Here is a 10,950-nt window from a genome sequence, read left to right as displayed (position 1 = left end):
CGGGAGTCGTGGGAAGCGCAGCGCGCGAAGAACCTTATCGCGGTAAAAACCGCCCCGCCTGCCCGCGCACCGTTTTTGGGCCTAGCACAACAACGCATTGCGCTTATGTGTGGCCCAAGCCCGGGGGCTCCTATCGGAGTACAAAAAGAGGGGTACACTTTTTGTACCCCTATAAGTGTGCACGGGTAGTCTGAGCCACGGGCACCACCACACAAAGCAAGGCAAGGGAGGTGAGCCAGGGTAAGACCGAAGCTCAAGAGAACTACGACGCCAAGACCAAGACCACGAAGAGCAAAGGGGACGAAGCGGACTCCCCCGGCAAGATCCTTGCTAGGAGACAGTTCTAGCAGCCCCGGGAAAACCCTTGCCACAGCGACTCGTCCCGCGCCAACGGAGCGAATCACCCTTGAATCCACTGCCCCCAGAGGGCAAGGATTCGGGAGACATCCCCGTGGCAGCATGCAAATCTTCGTGAAGACATTCTAGATCAGATACGCACTAAGGAGGCGACAACCCTTGGCGGGATCCCAGCCGAGGAAGACCACAAGGCCCACGGCAAGCGCCTTGCCGGGGATGACAGCAAGCGCCTCGGCAAGGCCCTTGCCGGGGCCCCGGCAAGGCCCTTGCCGAGGACACCCGCAGGGCCACCATCAGGCCCACACCGACTAAACCTCCACCGCCGTTCACATGCAGCCGCCGACCCAACCAGCTGGGCAGGCACCTGCGTGGCGACGTGCAAATCTTTGTGAAGACCCGCAACTGCGCCACCTCAGCTGCCTGCCTACCTACGTGGCATCGCAAGCGTCGCTGGCCAGGGCGCGTGTCGACACGAGAAGGAGCCGTGATGGATGAGGCAGATCTCTCCCCCGTCCCCGATAAAGCAAGGACACCTAAGCAAGACGCATTAAATTCGCCTTGTCATTTAATGCGAGGGATAACCTCGCATCAATGTACCCTTTCCACCTCCTGTGTGCCACTGTGGAAACCCATTTTCCTATAAAAGGAGGCCCAAGGCGACCAGGAGAAGGATTCGGCATTTTGGAGCTCCTCACGTCCCATAGCTAGCTCAAGAACACAAATATACAATCCACCAAAGCAGGAGTAGGGTTTTACGCATCCTTGCGGCCCGAACCTGGATAAACGAACCGTGTGCTACCTGTTAGATCCGCTCTTCTCACGACCCCATGCCCCGCTAACCATACTAGGGATTCTCGTGATCCCATAGGTGTCGTTCCCACCGACACGCTCCCCTGAGCACCCCCGCGGCCGAGCACCGTCGCCGCGCGTCCGCTCCTCCGCCCCGCGTCCTCGCCGGTCACCGCCAGCCGCCCTTCGCCGGAACGCGCCGCCGCCCGCTCCCGCGCGCCGGCAAGCTCCGCCCGACACCGTCGCTGATCGGTCCAGCCCCGCCCCGCTCAGATCTAGCCGGGATTCACCGGATCCGCTCCTTCCCTGACGAACCCCGGCGAGCTTCATCGACTCCGGCCACCACACAGTCTTCTCCGGCAAGATCCCGGTTGCCTCGTAATCCGTGCCACAACAAACCCTAGATCCAGAGGGTATAAATTCCACTAAGTCCTTTTCCCCCTCATGTTTTGATGCCCTGTTCTTCATGACATAACTCCATGAACGTAGCTCCGTTTCATGCACATGATATATCAAAATGTTCATTGTGAGATGATCTTCATTTCATTCCATTGTGGCATGCTTGTTTGAGTCCATCTTGACGCCCAAAACACTGATGCAAGAGTGCTATAAAATGTTTGCTCCTGTTACTTAGCAGATTATGATGTTTTGTCATTTTTGCCACATTTGTTGTGTGCATCATATGGGCATGAGCTCTAACTGTGTTTTGGTCCATGCCATGTCGTCTTTACAGGGGTGCTTGCCATGTATTTTTGTGATCTATGTGGTGACTAGCACAAGCATGCAACGTAGCCTTCGTGATATTGCTGATTTCAAGGACTTAGGATTTTACAAAGTCATTTTCCTGCTGTTATTTTTATGCCATGTAAACATGTTGCTACAGTGAGATCCATTCTTGTTTTGAGTATCTTCAGTGAGTGGTTTTTTGGATAGGGGAGATTAGCAATGGGATTATAGAAAATGCGTTTTAAGCTGATTTCTAGGAAAATCGGTTTTATCTATGTTTTTATGAATAATCAGTTTATGAAAAACTATGTTTGGTTACTAAGGTAGATAGCCTCGTGACTCGTTAATCTTTGCTCGTCACTTTCCCCAAATTGGCTGCCATTGCTTATCCATTGAAGTACACGTAGATGCAGCTCCTCCCCTCGAGTTTCTCCTCTACTCTCTCTGATTCCTCCTTCGTCCTTAGTTCACTGACATCGCTGCTCGATTCATCTCGGCCTTAGATGAATCAGGGCCTAGGCCCCGATTGCTTCTCCTCTCTCCTCCATTGGAGGCTTCACCAAGGGGGACGCCACTGAAGTGCGGACGACGGCAACGACTTCCACTCAACGGCTCGCCGTGCGCAGCGGCCGCTTCCCCTCGAGACTCTGGTGTTCACGCTCGGCGGCGACCACTTTCTCTGGACAACACAGCGCATGCGAACGGCAGCAGCCGCTTCCTCGACGACTCAGGCGTTCGCACACCACGTCAGGCGCTTCCCTTCAACTATTTAGCGCGCGCGAACGGCGGCGGCCGCTTCCGCTCGACTAGGACAACGGTAGAGCGGTTGTGCTCAAAGTCAATCGGCGTGCATGCCGGCCGGCGGCTTTGAATGAACTTCAGGTGCGGTAAGGCAAAAACTGCGCTGATGAATTTCATGCGGAAGGAGAAATCAGTTGCCGTGAGTTTCTACAATCGTGTTTTCACAAAGACAGCTATTAGTCGTTTTTCACAAAACGCATATTACTGGTTTTGTGGAAACTGAATCCTACTTATCCATGTTTTTCCTGCAGAATCCAAACAAGGTTTAAGTTTGTTACACAGTTATGCGAGTCTACCGAAAACCAGTTCTGCTAAAACACCGTATCCAAACAAGGCCTAAGGGTGTTTTGGACATATGGTTATGCTCTATCCATAAATGTCCCTGTTTGAAGTTATGGAGTGCCCTAGCATGTCTTAATCTTGCTCCACTTCTGCTATAAAATGTTCATGGAAGATTGTTTACATGTTAATCAATTTTTTCATGGTTGTTATTTGTGATCCATGCATGATATGGACTTTCTCTTGCCATGGTTAGCTTCATGAACATGTCATCTTGCTGTTGATATGCTTAGTTTGTCATGCAAGGCTTTGTCATGAGTGATTTGAGCTCGCAAAGATGCCTTCATAATTCTGTTGATGCCATGCTTAGTTTTCTGCTAAGTCTGAAACTGTTCATAAAACTTGCTACGTTTACATGGGTGCCATCATATCTTCTGTGCCTTTTTGGATCATGATCAGTAAGAGACTTTTGTTCTATGCATTTAGTAGTTTCATGTCATGCCTTTGTTTGCTATGATATGTTCCTGTAGTACGTTGTTTGCTTGCTCTACACATTGCTTCCTGATGTTATTCCTGCCATGTTATTATTTTCACTAAGTCTGTGAAGCTGATATCTTTTGCACTTTTGCCATGCTTGTTTGGACCTGCTCTTGTGTGAATTATCCATAGCTAAGTGTTCATGTCTTGTCAAGCATCTTGAGTAGATCACTGCCATGTGCTTTGTTGTTATGTTGGAGTGCAGTAGCTTAGTTTCCTATTGCATTCTAGATGGCATCGTGCTGTTAATAGCAGAAGTGTGCCATTCTTGTTTTGGTTGCCATTTGCAAACCGTGCATCCGATTCCGGTGATCTTCATATCTACTTCGACCGAAATCATCTCATCTTTCCAGCGGCACACTTGGTTTGACAAGTTGATGCCTTGATCATTATTTCTCTTCCGGATGACGCATATGCATTGCATATCACATCTCGCATATCATTCCATGTTTTGCATCATGTTGCTTGTGCATTGCACCGTGAATGGTTGTTGGTCCTTTTCTTGTGTTCTTGCTTTGGGTAGAGCCGGGAGACAAGTATGTGATCGAGGAGCCTGTTGAGTACGCTAACGAGGATCAAGCTTTCGTCAACTCTGAGAACTTTGCAGGCAAGATGACCATACCCTCGAAATCACTTCTATCTTTGCTTCCTAGTTGCTCGCTCTTTTGCTATGCCGCGATGCATACCACTTGCTTTATCATGCCTCCCATATTGCCATGCCAAGCCTCTAACCCACCTTTCCTAGCAAACTGTTGTTTGGCTATGTTATCGCTTTGCTCTGCCCCTCTTATAGCCTGGCTAGTTGCAGGTGAAGATGGAGTTTGTTCCATGTTTCAACATGGATATTGTTGGGATATCATTATTATATCTTGTTTACTTCAATGCATCTATATACTTGGTAAAGGGTGGAAGGCTCGGCCTTATGCCTGGTGTTTTGTTCTACTCTTGCCGCCCTAGTTTCCGTCATACTGATGTTATGTTCCTTGATGTTGCGTTCCTTACGCGGTTGGGTGTTATGGGAACCCCTTAACAGTTCGCTTTGAATAAAACTCCTCCAACAAGGCCCAACCTTGGTTTTACCATTTGCCTACCTACCACCATATACCTTCCCTTAGGTTCTGCAGAATTAAGGGTCATCTTTATTTTAAACCCCCCCCCCCCGGGCCAGTGCTCCTTTGAGTGTTGGTCCGAAACGGGCAGCCTGTGGGGCCACCTCAGGGAAACTCAAGTGTTGGTTTTACTCGTAGCTTGACCTGTCTGATGTGCCTCGAGAATGAGATACGTGCGACTCCTATCGGGATTTGTCGGCACATCGGGCGGCTTTGCTGGTCTTGTTTTACCATTGTCAAAATGTCTTGTAACCGGGATTCCGAGACTGATCGGGTCTTCCCGGGAGAAGGAACATCCTTCATTGACCGTGAGAGCTTGTGATGGGCTAAGTTGGGACACCCCTACAGGGTTTTGAACTTTTGAAAGCCATGCCCATGGTTATGGGCAGATGGGAATTTGTTAATGTCCGGTTGTAGAAAACTTGACACGTAACTTAAGTAAAATGAATCAACCGCTTGTGTAGCGGTGATGGTTTCTTTTCGGCGGAGTCCGGGAAGAGAACACGGTCACGTGTTATGCTTGAACGTAAGTAGCTTCAAGATCACTTCTTGATCACTATTAGTTTCTCGACCGTGCTTTGCTTCTCTTCTTGCTCTCTTTTGCGTAAGTTAGCCGCTATATATGCTAGTGCTTGCTGCAGCTCCACCTCACTACCCTTTTCCTACCTGAATCTTAAATAGTCTTGATCGCGAGGGTGTGAGATTGCTGAGTCCCCGTGACTCACAAATATTCCAAACATATGTAGGTGCCGATGATGCCAGTGCAGGGGACGCTACCGAACTCAAGTGGGAGTTCGACGAGGATTCGGGCCGTTACTACGTTTCTTTTCCGGATATCAGTAGAGGAGCCCAGTTGGGGCGAGCGGGGATCTAGCATTTGGAGTTGTCTTTCTTTATTTTGGTTTCGTAGTCGGACCTTGTTTGTATTCTGGATGATATATAATATATTTATGTATTATGTGAAGTGGCGATTGTAAGCCGACTCTTTATCCCTTTCTTATTCAGTACATGGGATGTGTAAATATTACCCCTCTTGCAACATGCCTACCATGCGGCCATGCCTCTAAGTCGTGACCCGACACGTGGGAGATATAGCCGCATTGTGGTTGTTACATTGGTCTAGCTGGATCTGTCAGAAAACAGCAAGAAAAGAGAACAGAGGATTTCTCCGTGATACGGTGATCAACAGGTTTGGGAAGTATATATACTTTTTTATCTTTGAGGACAATCATACGGAAGAAAAAAGGAGGCTGGAAGTTTCTTTATTTCCTAATTTTTTTAATATTCCAAAACTGATAAAAAAATATTTTTGCGGATTTTGGGAGTCCGTTTACTTACCGTATCATATACCTCCTTATTTTCACGATTCTGGAGTGTTCCGGAAAGACTCTTTTATGTGTTCTTCCGATGTCAAAGTTTGGATAATATTACTTTCAACATTAATGGACATACCTAAGATATAATGCTTTATTCGTTGCCCATTGACAACGTTCAGGTTAGTACCTTCGGAATTATTTATTTTTATGGCTCCAGACCGATAAACCTCCTCGATAACATAGGGGCCTTCCCATTTTGAGAGCATTTTTCCTGCAAAGAATTTGAAACGAGAATTGTACAAAAGAACATATTCTCCGACTTTGAACTCACGCTTTTCGATTCTTTTGTCATGCCATATTTTAACTTTTTATTTGAATAATTTTGCATTTTCATAAGCTTGGGTTCTCCATTCATCTAATGAGCTAATATCAAATAACCTCTTTTCACCAGCAAGTTTGAAATCATAATTGAGGTCTTTGATGGCCCATTATGATTTATGTTCTAACTCAAGAGGCAAATGACAAGCTTTTCCATAAACAATTTTATACGGAGACATACCCATAGGATTTTTATAAGCTGTTATATAAGCCCAAAGTGCATCATCTAATTTCTTAGACCAATTCTTCCTGGACCTATTAGTAGTCTTTTGTAAAATTAATTTTATTTCTCTATTCCTAAGTTCAACTTTCCCACTAGACTAAGGATGATAAGGTGATGCAATTCTATGGTTAACATCATACTTGTCAAGCATTTTATGGAAAGAACCATGACTAAAGTGTGAACCACCGTCGGTCATTAAATATCTAGGGACTCGAAACCTTGGGAAAATAACTTCCTTATGCATTTTAATAGAGGTGTTGTGATCAGCACTACTGGTTGGAATAGCTTCTACCCATTTAATAGCATAATCAACAACAACCAAAATATTTGTATACCCATTAGAGGAAGGAAAAGATCCCATGTAATCAAATCCCCAAACATCAAATGATTCAGCAGCCAGCAATTAATTCATAGGCATTTCTTGACCCTTACCGATATTACCTATTCTTTGACATTCATCACAAGATAAGATGAACTTACGGGCATCTTTAAAGAGAGTAGGCCAATAAAATCTAGATTGCAATACCTTGTGAGCAGTTCTATCTCCAGCATGATGCCCTCCATAAGCTTTGGAGTGACATTTCTGTAGGATTTGTCCCTATTCATGCTCAGGTACACAATGTCTAATAATACCATCTACTCCTTCTTTATAAAGATGTGGGTCATCCCAAAAGTAATGTCTTACATCATAGAAGAACTTTTTCTTTTGTTGGTATGTAAAGCTAGGTGGTAAATATTTAGCAACAATGTAATTAGCATAATCAGCATACCAAGGAGTACTGTGTGCAACATTTATTGCAGCTAACTGCTCATCAGGAAAACTATCATCAATATGTAGTGGGTCATCAGGTAAATTTTCAAGCCTAGACAAATTATCGGCTATGGGGTTCTCAGCTCCTTTTCTATCAATGATATGTAAATCAAATTCTTGTAACAAGAGGACCCATCGGATAACTCTAGGTTTAGCATCATTCGTTTCCATAAGATATTTAATAGCAGCATGGTCTATGTGAACAATTACTTTGGAGTCAACAATATAAGGTCTAAATTTGTCACAAGCAAACACCACTGTTAAGAATACTTTTTCAGTAGTAGCATAATTTCTTTGAACAATGTCTAGAGTTCTACTAGCATAATGAATAACATTCAGTTTCTTATCAACTCTTTGTCATAAAACAGCACCAACAGCATAATCACTAGCATCACACATAATTTCAAAAGGTGAGTTCCAATTAGGTGGTTGAACAATAGGCACATAAATTACCACCTTCTTGAGTGTTTGAAAGGCTTCTAAACAATCATCATCAAAAACAAAAGCAATATCCTTTTGCAAAAGATTCGTAAGAGGCCTAGAAATTTTAGAAAAGTCTTTGATAAATCTCCTATAAAAACCAGCATGACCTAAGAATCTACGAATACCTTTTATATCTTTAGGACATGGCATTTTCTCAATTTCATCAACCTTAGCTTTGTCCACTTCAATACCTCTTTCAGAAATTTTATGGCCCAAGACAATGCCTTCATTAATCATAAAGTGGCACTTCTCCCAATTCAAGACAAGATTTGTTTGTTCACATCTCTGCAAAACTCGCTCAAGATTCCTTAAACAATCATCAAAAGACTTCCCATAAACGGAGAAGTCATCCATAAAAACAACAACAATCTTTTCACAAAAGTCAGAGAATATAGCAGTCATACATCTTTGAAAGGTAGAAGGTGCATTACATAAACCGAAAGGCATACATCTATAAGCATAGGTTCCAAAGGGACAAGTAAAAGTGGTCTTTTCTTGATGAGGTTGAGAAACAAGTATTTGTGAAAAAACAGAATATCCATCAAGGAAGCAAAAGTGTGTGTGCTTAGATAATCTTTCAAGCATTTGATCAATAAAAGGGAGAGGGTAATTATCTTTTCTAGTTGCTTTGTTTAATGTTCTAAAATCAATTACCATTCTATAACCTGTAATAATTCTTTGTTGAATAAGTTCATTATTATCATTAGGATCAACAGTTATACCTCCCTTCTTAGGTACACAATGAACATGATTTACCCATCTACTATCAGCTATAGGATAGATTATACATGCTTCCAGAAGCTTTAAGATTTCTGTTCTTAACACTTCTTTCATCTTCGGATTTAACCAACGTTGGTGATCAACAACGGGTTTAGCATCAGGTTCCATATTAATTTTGTGCTGGCATAGAGTGGGACTAATGCCCTTTAAATCATCAAGAGTATATCCAATAGCAGCGTGACGCTTCCTTAGAACTTTCAATAATCTATCTTCTTCATGTTCTGAAAGGTTAGCACTAATAATAACAAGATATATTTTCTTTTCAGCAAGATAAGCATATTTCAAAGTGTCTGGCAATTGTTTTAATTCAAACACAAGATCACCTTTGCGTGGAGGAGGGCCTCCTAGAGTTTCAGTAGGTAATTTGTGTTTAAGTAGAGGACGTTGTTCAAAGAAAATCTTATCTATTTCATTTCTTTCATGGATATGTAAATCATTCTCATGGTCTAGCAAATATTGTTCTAAAGGATCAGTAGGTGGTATAACAATAGAAGCAAGACCAATTAATTCATCCTTACTAGGCAATTCTTTTTCATGAAGCTTTCTACTAAACTTGGAAAAAATAAACTCATGAGACTCATCACCAAAACTAACATCGACAGTTTGTTTCTTACAATCTATCTTAGCATTAACGGTGTTCAAGAAAGGTCTACCATAGATAATGGGACAAAAGACATCTTGTGGGGAACCCAGAACAAGAAAATAAGTAGGGTATTTTATTTTCCCACACAAGGCTACAACATCTCTAACAATCCCAATTGGTGATATAGTGTCTCTATTAGTAAGTTTAATAGTAACATCTACGTCTTCTATCTCTGCGGGTGCTATGTCTTTCATAATTTTTTGATATAAGGTTTAAGGAATAGCACTCACACTAGGACCTATGTCACATAAACCATGATAACAGTGATCTCCTATTTTAACTGAGATGACAGGCCTGCCAACAACAGGTGTATGTTTATCCTTCTTATCAGGTTTGGCAATTCTAGCAGCTTCTTCACAAAAGTAAATAACATGCACATCCATATCTTCTTCCAAGAGATATTTAACCATAGCAATACTAGGTTCTACTTTAATTTGTTCATCAGGTTTGGGTGTTCTAATATAGCTTTTGTTAACCAAAGTTGAAACTTTAGCATGTTTCTTTATCCTAACAGGGAAAGGTGGTGTCTCAATATAAGTAGTAGGAACAATTGGACCATCATTATAAAGTATAGTTTCCTCTTTAACTAGTACTGGTTCTTTAATTTCTTATTTGATAGGTGGGTGATATTTAAAGCACTTCTCTTTAGGGAGATCAACATGAGTAGAAAATAATTCACAAAAGGAGACTACTATCTCAGAGTCAAGTCCATATTTAGAGCTAAACTTTTGAAAAGCATCGGTATCCATAAAAGATTTAACACAATTATATTTAATATTGATATCTGACTCTTTGCCTTTGTCGAGTTCCCAATCTTCATAATTGTGTTTAATTATTCCCAAAACATCCCACCGGAATTGAATAGTCTTCTTCATAAATGAACCAGCACAAGAAGTATCAAGCATGGTTTGATCATTACGAAAAATCCGAGCATACAAATTGTGGATAATAATTTCTCTTGAGAGATCATGACTGGCGCATGAATATAACATTGACTTAAGCCTCCCCCAAGCTAGAGCGATACTTTCTCCTTCACGAGGCCAAAAATTATATATATAATTCCGATCACGATGAACTAGATGCATAGGATAAATTTTTTGGTGGAACTCCAATTTTAATCGATTCCAATTCCAAGATCCAATATCGTTGCATAGCCTATACAATGCCACTGCTTTTCCCTTCAAAGATAATGGGAAAACCTTCTTCATAACTTCATCTCCAGGTAAACCTGCAAGCTTGAACAATTCACAAATTTGTTCTACATATACCAAGTGCATATCAGGATGTTCGGTCCCATCTCCTGCATAAGTATTAGCTAGCAATTGTTCTATCATACCTGAAGGAATTTCATATTCAATATTTTCAATAGGTGCAGTAGGTTGAGGGGTAGCTAATTTTTGTTCCGGTCGAGGTGAAGATACCCCAAACAAACCCCTCAAAGGATTGTTTTCCATAGTAACAAGTGACAATAAATTTCAACACACTATATAAATGTTTCCTTACCAAATTCCACTTACCAAAGGCGCTTCACTCCTCAGCAACGGTGCCAGAAAATAGCCTTGATGACCCACAAGTATAGGGGTTCAATTTCAGCTCTTCTCGATAAGTAAGAGTGTCGAACACAATGAGGAGCAGAAGGAAATGACAAGTGATTTTCAGTAAGGTACTGTCTACAAGTGCTGAAATTGTAAGTAGCGGAGTAGTTTGATAGCAAGATA

This window comes from Triticum dicoccoides, chromosome 5A, assembly GCF_002162155.2.
Source record: "Triticum dicoccoides isolate Atlit2015 ecotype Zavitan chromosome 5A, WEW_v2.0, whole genome shotgun sequence".
Classification (NCBI taxonomy): Eukaryota; Viridiplantae; Streptophyta; class Magnoliopsida; order Poales; family Poaceae; genus Triticum; species Triticum dicoccoides.
Note: the sequence above shows the minus strand (reverse complement) of the source record.